This window comes from Pongo abelii, chromosome 2 (assembly GCF_028885655.2).
Source record: "Pongo abelii isolate AG06213 chromosome 2, NHGRI_mPonAbe1-v2.0_pri, whole genome shotgun sequence".
Taxonomy (NCBI): domain Eukaryota; kingdom Metazoa; phylum Chordata; class Mammalia; order Primates; family Hominidae; genus Pongo; species Pongo abelii.
Window position 1 is genome coordinate 147,826,323 of NC_085928.1, and position 21,058 is coordinate 147,847,380.

At 46.6% G+C, this 21,058-nt stretch overlaps 1 protein-coding gene across 6 annotated transcripts in view; it reads left to right on the top strand.

Moving 5' to 3' along the window:
• The first annotated feature begins 17,179 nt into the window (after nucleotides 1-17,179).
• Nucleotides 17,180-21,058, top strand: part of MRAS (muscle RAS oncogene homolog) — a 58,411-nt gene continuing 54,532 nt past the window's right edge. The window contains exons 1-2 of one of the 6 annotated variants that reach the window (XM_063722224.1): nucleotides 18,216-18,355; nucleotides 18,786-18,953. The gene's annotated coding sequence lies outside the window, so the exon portion shown is untranslated. Of the gene's footprint in view, nucleotides 17,913-18,143; nucleotides 18,621-18,785; nucleotides 18,954-21,058 lie in introns of those variants that run through there. The other 5 variants (XM_054552689.2, XM_054552692.1, XM_024244820.3 and 2 more) reach the window with 5 other exon arrangements.

The following is a 21,058-nucleotide window of genomic DNA, read 5'->3' on the forward strand; positions in this document are numbered from 1 at the left end:
GATTTCAAAAACAAACAAAGCCCAGTTGTGTATTATCCACAAGAAAATACATTAAAAGCAAAAGGATAGAGACAGCTATACCAGGCTGACACTAATTAAAAAAATAGCTGAAGTAGCTAAGTTAATTTCAAGAAAAGCAGACTTCAGAACAGGAAATTTATCAGGTATAAACAGGGACATTACATAAAGTTAAAGGGATCAGTTATTTGGGAAGACATAACAATACTTAATATGTATGTACTTAAAAACAGAGCACTGAAATATGTGAGGCAAAAGAAGATAAAACTGCAAGAAAAAATAGGTAAACTCACTATTATAATAGAATGTTTTAATACCATTTTTTAAAAGTAATACATCCAGCAGGCAGCAAATGAGCAAGGATATAGTTGAACTGAAAAAAATATATCAAATTGATCTAATTGACATTTATACAATACTTAGTTCAACAACAGCAGAATACAGATTCTTTCTCAAGCTCACATGGGACATTCACTGAGATAGACCACAATCTAGGCCATAAAACATAGCTTAACAAATTTAAAAGGATAGAACAAAGTATGTTCTCTGACTACAATAGAATTAAACTAGGAATCAATCACAGCTGATGAAAGAAATTTCAAAGATTTAAGTAAATGAAGAAATATTCCATGTTCATGGATAGGAAGAATTAATATTGTTAAGATATCAATTCTTCCCAAGTGAAGCATACACCAAATGATTTCCATCCAGGGAGTGCTGATACCCTGTTTGGCCATGAGGTACCCAGCAACCCTCTGTGAAGTACAGGGCGATGGGTATACTGGAGACCGAACATCTTCCTACCTGTCATCCTGCCTTCTCCCACTTCAGCTCCGAATCCACCTACTCTTTTGTTGCTTTCAGTCCCATGGCAATATTCAGTTCCGTGATAATATTACGCAGAGCCACAGTCACTCCTTAACACACCGCATTGCAAACTGAGTTGACTAGATGCAAATCATGTTCATTGCCACAAGGTGGTGGTTGCTCAAGCTCTTGAATGGTGTGGAATCTCCCTTAGAATTTAGTTTCCAAAATAAAATTCAAATCAGATGCTAAATTCCTCCTGCCAGCACATGGAAAGATAGTGACATTTATTCTTTCTGAAAGGGTTAAATTTCTTACCATGGGATCTCTATTACAAAATGTACTCACATCTTTGCCAGGCTAAACCTCAGAAACAAATTTAGGTAAACCACATGTCCCAGTTTGCCTGGGACACCCCCACTTTTCACCTGTTGTCCCATGCAATTATTAATAGCAACCCCTCTCACTTTCAAAAGTGTACAGTTTGGGTAGGGTGCAGTAGCTCACGCCTGTAATCCCAGCACTCTGGGAGGTCAAGGCAGGTGGATCACTTGAGGGCAGGAGCCTGGCCAACATGGTGAAATCCTGTCTCTACTAAAAAAAGTATCAAATAGCCGGGCACGGTGGTGCATGCCTATAATCCCAGCTACTTGGGAGGCTCAGGCAGGAGAATCACTTGAACCCAGAAGACGGAGGTTGCAGTGGGCCAAGATCGTGCCACTGCACTCCAGCCTGGGCGACAGAACAAGCCTCCATCTCAAAGAAAAAAAATTTACAGCTTGGACAACATGGAACCTCATCAGTTTTTTCCCAAATGAATCACCTTGGGCCACTCCTGCTTTTTAATAAAACTTCCATCTTTTACATGTTTTGTGACATGGATCAATGGTTTTTTTTTTTTTTTTTTTGAGACAGAGTCTTGCTCTGTCGCCTGGGCTGGAGTGCAGTGGCGTGATCGCAGCTCACTGCAACCTCCGCCTCCCGAGTTCAAGCGATTCTCCTGCCTCAGCCTCCCGAGTAGCTGGGACTACAGGCATGTGCCACTACGCCCAGCTAATTTTTGTATTTTTGGTAGAGATGGGTTTCACCCCGTTGGTTGGCCAGGATGGTCTCGATCTCTTGACCTCATGATCCGCCTGCCTCGGCCTCCCAAAGTGCTGGGATTACAGCCATGAGCCACCGCTCCTGGCTGGGTCAATGTTTTTATTTATTATCCAAAAGTCAGATTTTTTTCAAATGTATCAGCCCTTCCCTCAGTGATGTACTTTTTTGTTTGTTTTAATGCAAAACCTGCTAACTAAATTTAAGGGCTACTAAGATGTTTTAGAGTTCAAAAGATTAAAAACCAAACTCTTCCTCCTGCAACTCATGTTTATTGCCACAAGGTGGTGGTTTACTCAAAAGAAACCCTTCTGAGACCCAAATTGGACACTAGGAGCATTTTCTTTATCAAAATGCTTCAGAACTGATGTGACTCTGTAAAACAAGAATGACCCTCCTCACTTTAAGAGGAAATCATAGACCAAAGCAGGCTGTGCTTCCTCGGATACCTTCCCGTTTTTCATCGTAGAAGATAAGAATGTATATACACGTCTTCGTCTAACCTGACTCTCCTTCCAGGTGTAATGTCTTCTTTTTTCCACAAGTAACAGCAGGTCCCTCCTGTGCCTTGCTCTGAGGAAGGCAGCTGGGAGTGGTAGAACTGGGAACTTTAGAGTCAGACAGATATGGGCTGGATCACAGATACACCTACTACCTGTCTAAGCTTGGGTGAAGCTACTTCAGCTTATTCAGTCAGTCTTAGTTTCCTTATCTTTAAATTTTTTTTTTTTTTTTTTTTTTTTTTTTTAAGAAATGGGGTCTTGTTATGTTGCGAGGTGCCTGGAACTCCTAGGCTCAAGCAGTCCTCCCACTTCAGCCTCCCAAGCAGCTGGGACTACAGGTGTCCACCACCATGCCCGGCTTGTTTCCTTATCTTTAAATAGGGAAATAAGACCTACCTTTCAGGAATGTTGTGGAGAGAGGTAATGTGTTTCAAAGTTTCTTGACATTAAAACCACTATTATTGTTGGCTGGGCGTGGTGGCTCACGCCTGTAATCCCAGCACTTTGGGAGGCCGAGGCAGGTGGATCATGAGGTCAGGAGATCGAGACCATCCTGGCTAACATGGTGAAACCCTGTCTCTACTACAAATAAAAAAAAAAAAATTACCTGGGCGTGGTGGCAGGCGCCAGTAGTCCCAGCTACTCGGGAGGCTGAGGCAGGAGAATGGCGTGAACCCGGGAGGCAGAGCTTGCAGTGAGCCGAGATTGCACCACTGCACTCCAGCGTGGGCAACTGAGCAAGACTCCGTCTCAAACAACAACAACAACAAAAAAAAAACCCAAAAAACAGTATTATTGTTGTTGTTGTGAAGGTATCATGCCCCCTTTCCACATTATAGATACGTTGGGTAGCAGCTTCCCAGCCAAGGATTGCAAGCCATAACTCCCCAGGAGGTTCATCCAAGTTGTTGTGTGGATCAATATTTTAATTCCTTTTTATTACTTCATATTCCATGGTCTCAGTATATCACCGTTTGTTTCAAATTAATATTTGAGTGGGATATGAGGTTTTTTATTTCCGCATATGGATTTCTGGTTGCGTAAGCACCATTTGTTGAGAAGACTTTCCTTTACTTCACTGGATTGATTTGGTGTCTTTGTCAAAAACCAACCGACCATATAAGTGTGAGTTTCCTTCAGGATTCTCTAGTCTATTCCGCTGATCTAGTTGACCATCCTTATACCGGTACTTGATTACTAGTTGTATAGTAAGTCTTAAAATCGGGTAATCTAAGTCATCCAACCTTGTTTTTCTTTTTCAAAATTTGTCTATTTTAAGTTCTTTTACTTTCATACAAATCCTAGAGTCAATCTGTTAATATGTCTGTCTTTAAAAATCCTCTTGAAAATTTGATTAAATTGCATTGAACCTAAAGATTGACTTGGGAAGAAATGACATCTTAATAATGTGGAGTCTTCCAGTCCATAAATAGGATGTGTGTTCCATTTATTCTTTAACTTCAGCAATGTTTTATAGTTGTTGAACCAATGTTGCAAGTCATTTGTATTTATTATGCTGTTATTAATGAAATTGACTTTCAAAATTTATTGCCAATTTTGTGCTGCCAGTACGTAGAAATACAACTGATTTTTTGTATTCTGACTTTGTATTCTGAGATCTTGCTAAACTCACTTATTAGTGCTGGTAGTTTCTTTGTTGATTGTGAGGGTAACTTTGAAAACACAAGATAGTGAACCGTAAAATGGAAGCAGCTAGTCTGAGCCTACCAACCTGTCTTAGACTGTGTTGCATTTTCTTCATGTCATAGTAGTCATTGGAGGTTACAATCAAACTGCTCATCTGTATCTGTATTGTGAGTCCCTGTAGGGCAGGTTGTCCCAGCTACTTCCTAGTGAATCTTTTATAATGAACCTCAGGTTTCCATCATGACCTGAACGAATGAGCCCTATGCTGCCCACCGTTCATGCTTACTGAGAAGTCAGAGGAGATGACAAGGAAACTTCTACATGTTGTAGAGGAATCTGACCATAGGTCCCTCCTGTTGACAGATGTTTCTCCATGGGTCTCTCATGTATCTGCATATTTTTCAAGCGGAGGCACTGACTGCTTTATTCCCAACTACCTTTTCAGGAATGTTTATATAGTGAACAACTTTGGAAGATAGAGGTAGTACCTCCTTCTATAAAGCAAAGGAAAGATTTGTTTACAGCCTTGGAAGTTAGAGATAGTGTCTCCTGTAGAAAGCATACTTAACTCTTCAGTGTAAAAGCTTTGGTTTCTTGAAGCTAGGATTCTTCTCCTGTAACACAACCTGCTGCATGTGCAGGTGTCACCTGGCCCTCTCTGCATTGTCCTATGGGAATCAGTTCAGGAAACCTATGCAAAAATGCTAATACTTTGGTTATTGCTATTGCTTTGAATAATAAACTATCCTTCATCTCAGACCCAGGAGCGACATATATTCTTTCAGCATCCATGATTATGGAAGAATAACTTGTAAGCTTGCAAGGAGGGTAAAATCTCAGATGATTTACAATTCTTGACACCTCCCTAGAGGTAATGAACTTTGCCCTTGATTGTTGAGGCTCCTAGAGAGCATGCTCTTCCAACCTCCCATTAGAACTCCTCGCCCATACACTTGAAACTTGTGAGGCAGAGCTAGATTTCAGTCAAGCTACAAAGACCTCATTATCAAGGACCACACTCCTCCAGTGTTTCACCTGAAGTTTCCTGAGTGGCTGCCCTGGAGATTTGAGGGCTTAATGCTAAAAGGCCTTAAGCATTTAGAGATCTCTAAACATCACTAATATTTAACTCAAAGATTTATGTGCATTTTATGGAATACAACATACCACATCATCCATATTTGTTTTAATGTAAAAATAACACTTTAAAATTCTAGCCATCAGGGATTTTAAAAGTGTTTTCTAACTGTCTTGTTTGTCAAGACAGTTGATGTGATGCTACTGGATGATGCTACTGGATTTCAGAAAATTGGGTTAAATTAGAGCAAGCAAGCCCTGCATTTCAAATTCAGCATCCAGGCAATTTTTTTCTTTGACTTGGTATTACAATATTTCAAGTACTAAAACTCATGAAAACATGTGACCACAAATGAAGATCATTTTTCCATTGTTTTACAAACTGGGGCTGGGTTACTGAGAGGAGATGCTCAGGAAGTTGGCCCCAGGCTATGGGTGGCAGAATGTCATTGTGAGTATCTCCTGTTGAGAGGCCACATTATTCATGTGGCAGGGAATGGCTCTTACCTAAGCTGCTGCTGCTTTTTATTTTATTTTTTTTTTTGAGGTCTCACTCTGTCACCCAGGCTGGAGTACAGTGGCCCAATCATCATTGCTCACTGAGCCTCAAACTCCAGGACTCAAGCAGTCCTTTCACCTCAGCCTCCCAAGTAGCTGAGACTACAGGCAAATGACACCATTCCCAGCTAATTTTTTAAATTTTTTGTAGAGACAGGGTCTTGCTGTGTTGTCCAGGCTAGTCTCAAACTCCTGGGCTCAAGCAGTCCTCCCACCTTGGCCTCCAAAAGTGCTGGTGAAACAGCTCCGTTGTCTGGGGATTCACCTGTGGTTCTTTCTCTCACGCCGAGAAAGAATTCAGGACACCGACACTCATGAGAAGTAGGTTTAGGAGTGGAAAGTTTAATAGACAAGAGGAGAAAGAGAACTTCCTCATACTGAGAAAGCGGGTCACCCAAGAGGGGGTCTTTGGTTTGGGGCGGAATGCGATCAATTTTGTAAAGAGGCTTGAGGAGGCAGTAATTGATTTACATAGGGCCTAGGGGATTGGTTTGACCAGGTGTGCCATTTTACAGAGCCCACGAAAAGACTGGCACTTCCGCCGTAGTCTTTTATTATGCAAATGCGGCTTCTACCTGGCGGTCACCATGACACCAGCACACTTGGTTTTACCTGGGTGGTGCCATGACACCCGCACATGTGGTGTCAAGGAAAAGGGAGTGGGAACCACAATGTTTGGTGGACCTGGCTCTTAGCCACCTGCGTTTACATAGGCATATCTATGCTTGCAGCCTGACCTTCCAGGCTGTTTTTTGTTAGACATGGTTTGGGGGCTGCTTTTCATTAAAGGAAAATTCCACCAAGCCTTTCTAGCTGCCTAAAAATAATTTCTTAATAACTCCTATATTATGGGATTGTAGGTGTGAGCCACGATGCCTAGCCCAAGGTCAGCTTTTTATCAGCTTCCAGGAAATGTTATTAAAGGCTTTTCTTTTTCAATGAAGAAAGATGTCTGATGCTTTAAAAATGATTTTTTACCCTCCACACTGTCATTTTTATCAAATGTAAGTTTCTGAAAAATGTAAGTTTTTTTTTTTTTTTTCGAGACAGAGTCTTTCTCTGTGGCCCAGGCTGGAGTGCAGTGGTGTGAACTCAGCTCACTGCAACCTCCACTCCTGAAGATTCTCCTGCCTCACCTTCCCAAGTAGCTGGGACTACAGGTGTATGCCACCACGCCCAGCTAATTTTTGTAATTTTTTTAGTACAGATGGCGTTTCACTATGTTGGCCAGGCTGTCTTGAACTCTTGACCTCAAGTGATCCATCCACCTCGGCCTCCCAGAGTGCTGGGATTACAGGCATGAGCCACCACACCCAGCCTGAAAATGTAAGATTTTGAGTAAATGTAAGTTACTCAAAAGACCCATAATCCTTTTCACTCAGCTCCCCAAAAATTGGGGAATTGACCAGAATAAATAGTTTCGTTATTTTAGTTCAGATGACCATAGATTTGCCATCCAAAGAGCTAGCTGCCTCCCACCCCCAGCCAGGTACAGTACTAGTTGTGTGGGCCAGAGACAACAGCAGTAATTCATTCTCCAGCAGTCACCCACTCTATACATGTCTTTTTACTTGAGCATGCCCACAGAACCAATACCAGCAAGTGCTCAGAAGTCTTAGTCCATTTTGTGTTGCTTATACCTGAGGCCGAGTCGTTGATAAAGAAAGGAGGTTTATTTGGCTCACAATTCTGCAGACTCTACAAGGAGAATGGTGCCAGCATCTGCATCTAATGAGGGCCTGAGGCTGCTTCCATTCATGGCAGAAGGCAAAATGAAGCTGGTATGTGCAGATCACATGGTGAGAGAGAAAGCAAGAGAGAGCACAGAGGAGGTACTGGGCTCTTTCCAACAACCAGTTCTCATGGGAACTAAGAGTGAAAATTGACTCATTCCCTTGAGGATGGCATTAGGCCATTCACAGGAATCTGCCCCTGTGATCCAAACACCTCTCACCTAGCCTCACCTTCAACATTGGGGATCAAATTTCAACATGAGACTTGGTGGAGCCAAACAAACCACATCCAAACCATAGCATCAGGGCACTCCAAATTACCAAGTCTTTACGTCACTCACTGAATGTTAACTCTGGGATTTCATGAAAAAAACATGGGGATGATTGAGAGAAAAACAGGAGGTGTTTGATTTGGTTTGTATCTGCATGTAACAAAACCACTGACAAGAATAAAATTTCAAAACTTTATTCTTTTAATTCATTGAGTAAAAACAACACTCCAGGAAAATGAGCCAAGTAATAAATAGCCTGTGATTGGCCCCAAAGGCTCACACATGTGCCATACCTGGATGTGACAAGCTCAGGCTCTGGGAGGTCTGCCCTGGTCCGGACATGTGCAGTGTGCTTAAGACCATGGAGGAGGTGTGGGGGCTCTTTGCTCCACTGCAGCTCCTGCCTCTCCAGGTCATTTAGTTACCAGAAAAAATGACCAGTTTATTAATACTCCAAACATAGTAGCCATAATTAGAATATGCGTCCACTTTAGTGGCTGGGCCTGGGTCCTCTTCCCTTTTCAGCTTTATTTCCCAGCATGAAGGGAGAAGTTGTACAATCCTAGAGAAGACTTGCTCCTGAGAACAGACATGGGGGGAACAACCGAGCCCAGTCATGAGTAGGATCTGGACAAAGATGTCTAAGAATTAGGACCTCAGCCCACATGCAGGTTTAGCCTGCGGCTTCAGGAGAACGAACACACTGTACTGGAAGTCTGCCCTGATCACTCCGTGTCCTTGGGCAGAATTATGCATGGAATCCATGCAAAGGCATTGTATCAGACCCAATTTATTGGGCCCATCTGCTCCCCAGGGCTTGAGCCACTTATGCAATTGAGCCACAGCTGCTGCTACCAACACCTCATCTCCTAACACCACCAGCTGTCCCAGCCTTCACTAGGATGAGATCCCAGCCCTGGCAGGGCCTCCATTGTTCTTGCTGAAGCAGGAGTCACAGCAGGTCTGGCCACAAGCCTTGGCTGATCAGACCCACGAACCTCTGGGCATTCCCACCACCCCCTAAGGTGGGCGAAGCACCACCACACAGGATCTGGGTCCCTCTGTGGCTGCCTGGAGAAGCTGATGATAGATACAACCTGGAAGTGGAATGAGTGCATCCTGGGAAGGACTTTGAGCCATGAGAAACATAAGACAGGAAAGAGATAAACTCCTCTCCCTAATGAAACGACTCCAGTGCTCAGTGGTTCCAGATGTCTTGCATTTTTTGATGAGGTTATGGTCAGCCTAGTTAGTGCGCCATCTTTCATTTGCTTCCCCACCTTTCCTGCCTCACCTCCCTTTTCCTCTCACTTTTGCTGCCCTGGGATTGTACCTTCCTCCAATAAAGTGTTAGTAAATGCACTTTACACAGTCTGTTTTCTAAGGAACCCAGGCTAAGACAATCCCCTTTCCTACTCTTATTCTGCACTAATCCCCCACAGGAAAACCTAATGTTTCTAGTAAGTATTTCCTTGTTTGTATATGTATTTGCAGAACATTTTTTGTTGTATGTGCATATATTTTTAATTTACATAGGGATTATTGTGTTATACACTTTATTTCTCATTCTCTTTTTCAACCATCCAGTGTTTTTAAGATCCATACATGTTGCTATGTGTGAACATTTGGTCCGGGTGCTGCCTGGTACTTCATGGCAAGCACCACATCTTCCCTATCCACTTCCCAGTGATAAGCATCAAGATTGTTTCTTTTGGTTTTTTTTTGTTTGTTTTTTTTTGAGATGGACTCTCGCTCTGTCGCCCAGGTTGGAGTGCAGTGGCACGATCTTGGCTCACGGCAAGCTCCGCCTCCCGGGTTCACGCCATTCTCCTGCCTCAGCCTCGCGAGTAGCTGGAACTACAGGCGCCCGCCACCGCGCCCGGCTAATTTTGTTTGTATTTTTAGTAGAGACGGGGTTTCACTGTGTTAGCCAGCATGGTCTTGATCTCCTGACCTCGTGATCCGCCCACCTCGGCCTCCCAAAGTGCTGAGATTACAGGCATGAGCCACCGCGCCCCGCCAGCATCAAGATTGTTTCTAAATCCACCACCTCAAACAATGCTATTCACTTAAACATTATTTGAAACTCTCAGCCATGCGCTGTGGCTCACACTGGTAATCCCAGCACTTTGGGAAGCCGAGGCAGGTGGATAGCTTGAGGCTAGGAGTTCAAGACCAGCCTGGCTAACATGGTGAAAACCTGTCTCTACTAAAAGTACAAAAATTAGCCAGGCATTGTGGCTTGTGCCTACTTGGGAGGCTGAGGCAGGAGAATCTCTTGAACCCGGGAGATGGAGGCTGCAGTGAGCTGAGACCACGCCACTGCACTCCAGCCTGGGTGACAGGAAAAAAACAAACAAAAAAAAACCCAAAAAAACCAACAAGCTCTCATCCCACCTGCTTTCCCAAATTAAGCCGTGGCCAGTTCCATTTCCTATCAGTAAATTCAGAAATTTCTCGGTCAATTACTGTTTCTCACCACCCATCCCCAACACACCCTTTTGTTGGAGTTACCTTGCAGTTATAAGGGACTTACCTAATGCCAGTGCACAGTGGGTGGATTGCCTGTTTACTCTGGCATCTGCAGGGAGGTACACATATGGTGGTATCAGGCTGATATTACCTGCAGATATTCTACATTTTTTCAATGCTAACTGCAAGGTCCATAGGATCTTCTGGCTTTTTTTTTTCCTTTTCTTTTTTTTTTTTGAGATGAAGTTTCGCTTTGTCGCCCAGGCTGGAGTACGGTGGCGTGATCTCGGCTCACTGCAACCTCCACCTCCCGGGTTCAAGTGATTCTCCTGCCTCAGCCTCCTGAGTAGCTGGGATTACAGGCATGCGCCACCACACCCAGCTAATTTTTTTTGTATTTTTAGTAGAGACGGTGTTTCACCATGTTGGCCAGGCTAGCCTTGAACTCCTGACCTTAGGTGATCCACTCACCTTGGCCTCCCAAAGGGCTGGGATTACAGGCATGAACCACCATGCCCAGCCTTTTTTTTTTTTTTTTTTTTTTTTTTTTTAATTTTTAAGAGCAGTTGTTAAGTTCAGAGCAAAATTGAGAGGAAGGTGCAGAGATTTTCTATATACCTCCTACCCACATACATGCATAGCCTCCTGGATTATCAACATCTTCCTTCAGAGTGTTATATTTGAGTTTACATTGACACATCATAATCACCCAAAGTCAATAATTTATATTAAGGTTCACTCTTGGTATTGTACAGTTCTATGGGTTTTGACAAATGTATAATGACATGTACCTACTATTGTAGATTCATAGAGAATCACATCTGCATAGAACTGCAATGAACTTCTCTATCATCCATTACCATCTTCAACAAGGTATGGATCCTAGCCTGGTGGTAGAATGTGAAGATGAGGACCTCATCCAGGTTTCTTCCTTCCTTGGGTGCTCTGCCTCAGCCCTAGAGGCTGCCCCTTATATCTGCTGTAATTGTATTCTTTAGAGTTTTCTTTTCCCTTTACTAGGTAATCCCCTCTTACACACAGTATTTTTTTATATTAAAATTTCCTTGTCCAAATTATTGTGTAGTTTCTGTATCCTGAGTAAACTCTGACCAATAATACATGGCTATACCAATTTATACTTCTACTTGCAATGTGTGAGAGTTCCAGTTCCTCCACAGTCAATTATTTTAAAACCTTTGTCTACCAATCACAACATCTGGATGATCTGTGTGTCTTCTTCTATTGTCTGCTTTTTTCTCTTGCTTATCAATGAATTTTCATGCCTCTTCACAAGTCTACTTATTTTTTTCTGTATGTAGACATTATATGTAAGAGGCATAAAGACTCCAGATGATATAATTTGCCACACAGTGTTCCCTCTTTCTTCTGTTAAACAGATGGGGGTAAGGAATGATCACATCAGTCCAGTGAAGGATTGAAGTGGGTTGGGACTGGGTTTTGGTTTTTGGAATCTATCTATCTCAAGTCTATCTCTGGTTTGCCCCTATACCTGACATGTGGATTTTGGGTGAGTGCCTTGCCAGGTTTCTGGATCCTCAGGCATGAAAGACTGTGGAGATTCAGCTCTGCTTTTCAGAGGTTCCTGGGCCAGCTTCCAGACTCTGTCTCCATGGAGCTTCAAGGTCTGGCCAATGTCTTGAGGTGGGAATTGGCTCTGTGTTTGGGGAAGGCCCTTCCTTCTTGGGAAACTTTCGTTTTCTAAGCACTGTGGGACTGTAGAATATTTCAACCTTTTTTTTTTTTTTTTTTTTGAAACAGGGTCTTGCTCTGTTGCCCAGGCTGGAGTGCAGTTGGTGCAGTCAGAGCTCACTGTAGCCTTGACCTCCCCAGCCCAAGTGATTCTTTCATGTCAGCCTCCCGAGTAGCTAGGACCACAGGTGCGCACCACCACATCTGGCTAAGTTTTATTTTCTCTTTGTAGAGATGGAGTATCCCTGTGTTGCCCAGGTTGGTCTTGAACTCCTGGCCACAAGTGATCCTCCTGCCTCGGCCTCCCAAAGTGCTGGGATTACAGGCATGGTCCGCTGCATCCAGCCCTATTCTGCTTTTAGATGCATTCCTAGGTGCAGAACTCAGCAAATGTCAGGTGCAGAAAATTGGTTTTGTGTTTAAAGCTCCCATGTTCTAATTTGTCATTCTAGCACCTGTGGTCACTAAAAGCTTTGCTGGTTTCCCTTTCCTCCATTACAGGTCCTCCTGCTAGGCAAACTTGATCATCAGCAAGTGCCCCAAACTCACAAATGTCCTGGGGATGAGGGAACAGCTGGGGAGCCTCATCTCATTTTGTTGCAGTAGGAGTGTTAGCCTGCTAAATCCTACCTAGAAGAGGAAATCGCCTAGGCTTTTGAAACTCAAAACTTTTCTTTTTAAACTGTTGTCTCTAGCATGTGTTTCAATATTTTAGAGTTGACTTTTTTTTTTTCTTGACAAATTTCTGCTGCACTATCACTACCCTGAGGCTCTGGGTGTCAAAAAATGGAACAATGTTTTTCAAACTGTAGGTTACAATCCATTAATGGGGCACAAAATTGATTTAGTAGGTCATGCTAGCATTAAATTTTGTTTCGTGTGTGTGTGTTTGTGTGTGTGTGTGTGTGTTCTGGTTTGCAGTGTAAAACCTATTTCTTCCTATGGATTGCGGCCCACAATGTTTAAAAGCTGCTGGACTTTAACAGAGTAAGAGTTAAGGGGAGAAAAACAAACATTATCAGAAACCAACACATTAGCTGGGTATGGACAACTTTTGGAGAAGTTTAGCCGTTAATGGGAAGGAGATTGATTGGAAGCTTCTCTTCTAGCCCCAGATAGCAAGAGCGAGCCCGTGTGAGGAATGAACTACAAGTATCAGAGAAGAAAACCTTATGAGGCCTAGCTCCTAATGAAGCTGGAGGAGGTGGTAGGTGTGGAGGGCTGTGTTTTAGTCCATACCCCTCTGCTGCTATAACACGATAACATAGACAGAGTAATTTACAAAGAAAAGAGATTTATTTGGCTCACAGTTCTAGAGGCTGGGGAGTTGAAGAGCATGGCACCGGCATCTGGTGAGGGCCCTCCCGTGGCAGAAGGCAGGCAGAAGCTAGCATGAGACAGAGAGAAAATTGGACCAAACTCATCTTTTCTATTAGGAACCCACTCCCTGGGATACTAACCCATTCCCACAGCAATGGCATTAATCACCTCTGAAAGGCCCCACCTCTAGCAATTAATTTCAACATGAGTTTTGGAGGAGACGTTCAAACCACAGCAGGGTAGCAGGGAGGGGTAAAGATGAGAAGGGATTGGGCCTGGATTGGTAAAGTCCATGAAAACTCTGAAAGCAGAGTATAAGTTTTTGGCATTACATCATGGGCAGCCCAGGGGAAGAAAGGCCTTGTACTTGGCACAGAAGAAGGGTCAGCTTGAGGGATGAATAAGCATGGGTCGTGGGGGCAAAGTTCTTTTGCTAGCCCATGGTTGGTGCTTCAGGGTCACCAAAAGATCTAATTCCAGCCGCAGGCCCAGTGACTAGAATGAGCATTCGTCTCCTATTCACCTTATCCCTGCTCCGCCAACACCAAATGCACACTTGTCCATCAAGGCCACTTGGCATGGGAGAAGAGTATAGGCTTTGTGGTCAGAAGAGCCTGACTCTTAGTCTACCAGCTGTGTAAGATTGGGGTCACAGTCTCCTTATATCTAAGACAGGGCTCAGATGACCTACAGCGCAGGGTCAGACCCATCACCATGTCTGGTGTCAGGCACACTGTGAGTGCTCAGAAACTCACAGCTTCTTTTACCCTTAGAGAATACACTGAAGCTGGGAGGTTTTTTGTTTGTTTGTTTGTTTGTTTGTTTGTTTTTGAGACAGAGTTTCACCCTTGTTGCCCAGGCTGGAGTGCAATGGTGTGATCTCGGCTCACTGCAACCTCCGCCTCCTACGTTCAAGTGATTCTCCTGCCTCAGCCTCCCGAGTAGATGGGATTACAGGCATGCGCCACCATGCTTGGCTAATTTTGTATTTTTAGTAGAGGTGGGGTTTCACCATGTTGGTCAGGCTGGTCTCAAACTCCTGACCTGAGGTGATCCACCTGCCTCGGCCTCCCAAAGTGCTGGGATTACAGATGTGAGCTACCACGTCTGGCCTGAAGCTGGGAGTTCTAGAGGAAGGCTGGGCCACAATGACCTGGTTGACTTCCAGCCCCAAGGTCCCGGGCCCCCACGTTTGCTGCTAAACTAGGCACCAGTTTGGATTGGCTCTGAGGCATGGCACTCAGCAAGCCTCAGGGCAGAGAGGCAAGTGTAGGACATGTTGCAGTGGATGAAGTATGTTTGCTTTGTCCTGCTCTGGGTCAGCTCAGTGGCTCTGACTTTAGCCAGAAATTGGCTCCTGGCCCTGTGTCTGACCTTGGACCTCTGTGGATTAAATTTGGGCCTGAGCCTTGCCTGGGTTTTTGGCTAGGAGTCTGGCCTTCTGCCATGCCTCAAACACACCTGATCAGCCAGGCACATCTGCCAGAGACTTTGGAAAGACTTCTGCTCAATCACACTTCAGAATATAAGGTTTTCTCCTTCCCTTCTCAGCCTAGCTAATTTTTGTTTTTTGAGATGGAGTTTCACTCTGTCCCCCAGGCTGGAGTGCGGTGGCACGATCTTAGCTCACTGCAACTTTCGCCTCCCGGGTTCAAGCAATTCTCCTTCCTCAGCCTCTCTAGTAGCTGGGACTACAGGCACCCACCACCACACCTGGCTAATTTTTGTTTTTTTAGTAGAGATGGGGTTTCACCATATTGGCCAGGTTGGTCTTGAACTCCTGACCTTGTGATCTGCCCCCCTTGGCCTCCCAAAGTGCTGGGATTACAGGCGTGAGCCACCACGCCCGGCCCTAGCTAATTATTTGTCCTTCCAGATGTGGCTCAGTCATCAGCTCTCACAGAAGTCCTTCCCTTGGCACTTGCCTCCTCCCCATATTGGATTAGGTGCCCTTCCTCTGGTCTCCCACAGGCCCTGTGCTTCTCTCTTCCACACCACTTGCTTCTCAGTTGGCACTCAGCTTGCTTGAAGGCAGGTCTCTGCCCCAGTGCCCAGTACTCAGTAGATGCTCTGGCAGTGTTTACTGGATGAATGAAGCTTTTCTGCTCAGTGGCTCTGTTCTCTAAGCCCCCATTTGCCAGCAACTGAGCCACAACTGTATTTCAAGGTTCAAAGAGCAGAGGAGGCAGCTCAAATGGAACAGCCCATCCCCAATCACAATCTGCAAGATTTAATCTCACCATTAGGCAATCCTAGGTAGGTCAAGCACAGTGTCTCACACTTGTAATCCCAGCACTTTGGGAGCCCCAGGTAGGTGGATTGCTTGAGTCCCAGGAGTTCGAGATCAGCCTCAGCAACATCTCTACAAAAAGTACAAAAAGTAGCCAGCCATGGTGGTGCACACATATAGTCCCAGCTACTCAGGTGGCTGAGGTAAGAAGATGTCTTGAGTCCGGGAGGTCGAGGCTGCAGTGAGCTATGATACTATGATCATGCGACTGCATTACAGCCTGGGTGACAGAGCGAGACTCTGTCTCAAAAAAAAAAGAGAATCCCAGGTACCTGGGTATGACTATTAGCTGTTTAAGTTCCATTTCTGAGAAGAGGTATTATTACAGATATGTGTATAAAAGCAGTATAAAGACATCTCTTTGACTCTTGCATAGATGTTGGCTCAGCTCAAGCTGAGGGCATGGTCAGGGTCTTGTGCCAGTCAGGGCGCAAGAGAGGGCATCTCTTACATGGGGAGCCCACAAGGGGCTGACAGGCCACCAGGATGTACAGATCCCTGCCCGCCTTCCCAAGTTCTGTGGTAAATAGAGGGGGTCGAGGGAGTCAGCTTCCAGGGCAAACCCAGCCAGTCGAGGTAAACTACTGTCCCTCAAGCCTTCTCCCCAACCAGGTCTTTTACTCCCTACTGCCAAGGAGAGATACTCTTGATGGCACCCAAACTGCTGTCCCCTTCCTGGGGGACACTTGGAGTCTACAGGGTCTTTGGAGCAGCAGGTGGGAGTGGAGGCACAGGGGGTGCACAGCAGCTCCCACCAAATGGCTGCATGGGTGGCTGGGATGCCAAAGGAAGCCTGCATGGCATTGAGAGCCTCAGCATGGCAGGCAGAGCCAGCAGCACTGTAAGGCTCCCTTAGGCCTGGGGCAAACCTGAGAAGGGAGTGGGTTCCCTGGACATGTAAAGCTGGTTCTAAGTCATTGAGGTCCACCCACAAAAAGAATGTCCTCAGAAATGATGCTGACAATCAAAACCACAATGAGATGCCATTTCGCCCCCAATAGGATGGCTAGAATAAAAAAAGACACACAATTACAAGTGTTTGCAAGGATGTGGAGATACTGGAACCCTCATATGTTGTTGGTGGGAATGTAAAATGGTACAGCTGCTTTGGAAGACAGTTTGGCAGTTCCCCCAAAAGTTAAACATGGAGTTAACATATGATCCAGGAATTCCACTCTTAGGTATATACCCAAGAGAAAGAAAAACATACGTTCATACAAAGACTTGTACATGAATATTCATAGCAGCTTTATTCACAGTAGCCCCAAAGCAGAAACCTAAATATCCATCAAGTGATGCAGGGATAAACAAAATATAGACATGCAGTGAAATATTACTCAGTCATGAAAAGGAATGAAGTACTGCTACATGTTACAACATGAATAGATCATTAAACATTGTTTACTGAAAGCAGCTAGTCATAGTCACAAGAGGTGACATGTTGTATGATTCCATTTATAGAAAATGTCCTGAATAGGGAAATCCATAGAGATTGAAAGTAGATTAGCGGTTCCCAGAGGCGGGAGAAAGGGGTGAATGAGGAGTGACTGCTAATGGGTAGTTCTGTTTGTGAGGGGCGGGGGAGGGGAGTGGGAAGTGGTGAAAATGTTCTGGAATTAGCTCATGGTGATGGTTGCAAAACTTTGTGAATATGCTAAACACCACTGAATTGTACACTTTTTTTTTTTGAGACAGCGTCTCACTCTGTTGCTCAGGCTAGAGTGCAGTAGTGCAATCTCGGCTCACTACAACCTCTGCCTCCCGGGTTCACGTGATTCTCCTGGCTTAGCCTCCCGAGTAGCTGAGATCACAGGCACGTGCCGCCATGCCGGGTTGATTTTTGTATATTTAGTAGAGAGGGGGTTTCACCATGTTGCCCAGGCTGGTCTTGAACTCCTGACCTCAGGCGATTCACCCGCCTTGGCCTCCCAAAGTGTTAGGATTACAGGCGTGAGCCACCGCGCCCGGCTTGAATTGTACACTTCAAAAGGTGGAATTTTATGGTGTTGAATTACATCTTTATTTTTTTAACGGGGGGAAAATGACGCCGCTGGAGAGGAGTTAGCGGAACTGAAACAATGAAATGGTGCGCGAGTGTCGCCTGTCCCTGTCGCATCCATCCCAACGAAGTTTGGGCCCTGGAACGGTGCACCAAGAAGGCCTGGGGGGAGAGACGCTGGGGCAGGATCTGGAAGAAAGACGTCTCAGGATTCGAAGGGAATGCAGCTAAGGTGGCGGCGGAGGTTCGCCTAGGACTGGGGAGGCGTCCCTAGGCTCAGAAGTCGGCCCGGCCGGAGCGGAGATTTAAAGGTTGGAGCGCAGAGGCTCTTAAAGAGGCCGAGTCGAATTCCCACTCGGCGTCCACCTTAAAGCCAGCACTCCCGGCGCCACGGATCTGACCCGGGTAAGTGCTGGGCCGCGGGAGAGACGGCGGCGCCGACCCCAGCCCCTGGCGCTCTAGCGCGCCCTGCCGGGCCCAGGGGACTCGGCGCGGGTGGGCTGGAGTTCGCAGGCGCGCGTCCTGGGGGCCGGGGTGCACGCGGGGGCGACAGGGTCGAGGCACCCGGCCCGGGCTCCCCACTGTCGCGCCCGCCGCGGCGCTCTATTTTTAGCAGGCGCTGTGGCAATATAAGGAATGCGCGGCGCGGTAGGCGCTCGGGGCGCACGCTGGCGGCGCGGTCGCTTTAAGGAGGCGCCGGGGCGGGGACGGACCGGAGTGGCCGGCTGGCGGGGAAGCCGTCAGTCCGGCGGCCGCGGGGCCCGGCGGGCGCGACGCTGCCTCCTCACCGGCGCAGGCTAGGAGGGGGCGGCCTGAGTGCCGGAGCCGAGCCGGGGCTGGAGCTCGCGGTGAGTGGTCGGGCGGCCTTGGAGGGTAGGGGGCCCGGCCGCGCCGCCTCTCGCCCCGGCCGTCGCTTTGTTCCGGGGCGGGAGGTGTGGCCGCCCTCCGGGCTCGGCCGCGCTCTCCGCTTGCGGGGTGCGCCCTGGGACCGGCTGTGCGTGGCGTTTTGCCCCCATCGCGGGCTCCCGCGTAACGGTGTGCGTTCTTGAAATCGGCCACGACCAAGACCCCAGTGGGGAGGGCCTGCGCGCCGCTCAAAGAGACCCTTTCATGGTAATTACAGTTCCTTGGCTGCCTGGGCGAGAACCCTGTGGGTAGATGGGGGGCAGGACGGGGCGGGGGGGTGGGGGACTCTTTACCCCCCCGCCTTAAGATGGCGTTAACGAGGGGAGGGATCCGCCAGGGAGTTGACAAATTCATCTGAATAATAAAACGCAGGCTGCTTCAAAAACAACCCTTCACTACCCCCGGAGGTTTGGGGAGCTGGAGCTGTGGTCACAACTAGGGCCTGGGCTCATACATTGAACTGACCTGGCTGGGGCATCAGACACGGTGCCAGTCCTGCCCTGCGGGGAAGACAAGAGCACAAAGTGACAAGCCAGTGTGGTAAGTGCTGAGATCCGGTAAGCCCAGGGGTTGTGGGAGCCCCTAGGGGTCCCTACTCCAGAGTGGGAGGTGAGAGAAGGCCCCCTAGAGGAGATAATGTCTGGCTGGCCGCAGCATATACACTGGACACCCAGTTAGACTCTGGCTGGAGCTGAGGTCTGTTCTGGCCTGGGGCAAAGCGGAGTCTGGAGAGGTGGACAAAGTCCATCAAGGCCACTGGGGCCTTGATCATAGAGCTCTGCCATTGCCCCTACTCCCCAGTGGCCCCTGATGGTGTGGAACCCCCTGGCCTTGCTTCTCTAGGACTCACTCTGTCCTGGACCTGACCAGAGAGGGTGGCTGACAAGGCTCGGAATCGTGGCCTCCAGGGGTTTGTCTGGCAGCAGAAGTAAGATGGAGATATGACTTTAAGAGCTCTGAAACTCCACTGTAATAACAGCAACCAACAGGGCTTACAAAGACCAGGCACTTGAAGTGGATTTGCTCATCATTTGACAAGACACCTCTTGACAAGACACCTCCAGAAGGAGTTTGTTTATTATAAAGGATGGAGGAACTGGGGTGAAAAAGAGCCAACAGCTTGCCCAAGATCATATCTGAAGTCCATGCTTTTGGCCACGTGGCTGTCCTGGGCTTGGGAAGGCTCTGGTGCAGCCTGTGTTAGAGTTTTGTAATATATTGTTTTATAATTATTCACTATAGACATTCACTGGTGGGTGGAAGTGTGAGGCAGTGAGCTGTGGGTATTAATAACTGACCCGTGTCAGAAGCTTAGCAGTGAACAAAGCAGTTTCTCGGATACAGTTCTTAGAGCTTCTCCTGCTTCTTTTCCCGGGAAAGAAACTTGAGCTGCTAACATTTTGTAAACCTCCTAATTTCCTGTAAATCACATGTCCTTGCTGACTGGGGCTGAAAATGTTTCGGGCAATGGTTTTCACCCTTAGGTCTGTTCACACTGCCCAGCAGCCAATTAGCTTCCCTCTGTAGTTTATGGTGTAGTTTGTCCTTTTTCTGCCGGGGTGGGAGGCATGGGGCTTTCATGCTCTGGGGTTTTTGAGGTCTGCCAGCCTCTGGGGAGGGAGGTGTTGGGCAAGCCTCGTGCTCTGGTGGAAACTGATCCCCTAGATGTGACCTCGGCATTTCCTAAAGCTGGGGGCGGGACTGGGGGTAGGCGGTAGTCAAGGTCCTTTGGTGAAGCAAGCGATTGTCTCCAGCATTGTCAGCTTCGCTCCTCCATAAGATAGTTGCTAATTTCCACCTCTCTTTTCACCTACATAAGACACTTTGTGACAAGTTTAACTTTTATGTTATTATTAGCTCTAGCCACTGGTATTTCACACTCAGTTCATCTGAGCTACTTATAAAGTGACAAGTCCAGCCAGGGCAACATGGTGAAACTCCGTCTCTACAAAAATTAGCTGGGCCTGGTGGCACGTGTCTGTAGTCTTAGCTACTTGGGAGGCTGAGGCGGGAGGATTGCTTAAGCCCAGAAGGCAGAGGTTGCAGTGAGCCATGATCACGCCACTGCACTCCAGCCTGGGTGACAGAGCAAGACCCTGTCTCAAAAAAAAAAAAAAAAAAAAAAAAAAAAGTGACAAGTCAGTTACCCTTGGGGTTGGTTTGGTTCCTGAGCTCTGGTGATCACCTGGAACCAGGAATGACTATTGGCCTCTGATAAATTAGGTTCTTGGGATGACTGGTCCTAACCTTAGTCAGAATCACATGTTGACCAGCCTCCTGGATCTAGTGAGTTCTCAGGGAAATGTGGCTTCCATAATATATTTCACATCTGATTTAACCATTGTAATCTGTTGTGCCAATGAAATGCCCCCAGAGTGTGTCTCCCTGAAAGCAATTGAAAAACATACCTGCTCATGTGCATTGTGTAGTTTGTACAAGCATACTCATGTGAACTGAATGGGAATGCATTCTTGTGCAATGCTGGAATGCTCTCAAGTGTCCAGAGGATGTGCATTGAGTTCCAGAGGCTCTGTACCTGCCAGGCCCTGGGCAGGCATAGAAGGTACAGTCACCTTTATCTGGAGACGGGATAGAGAAAGGAGCTGGAGGAGTTCCCTGAGACCTGGGACACCTGGCAGGTACCC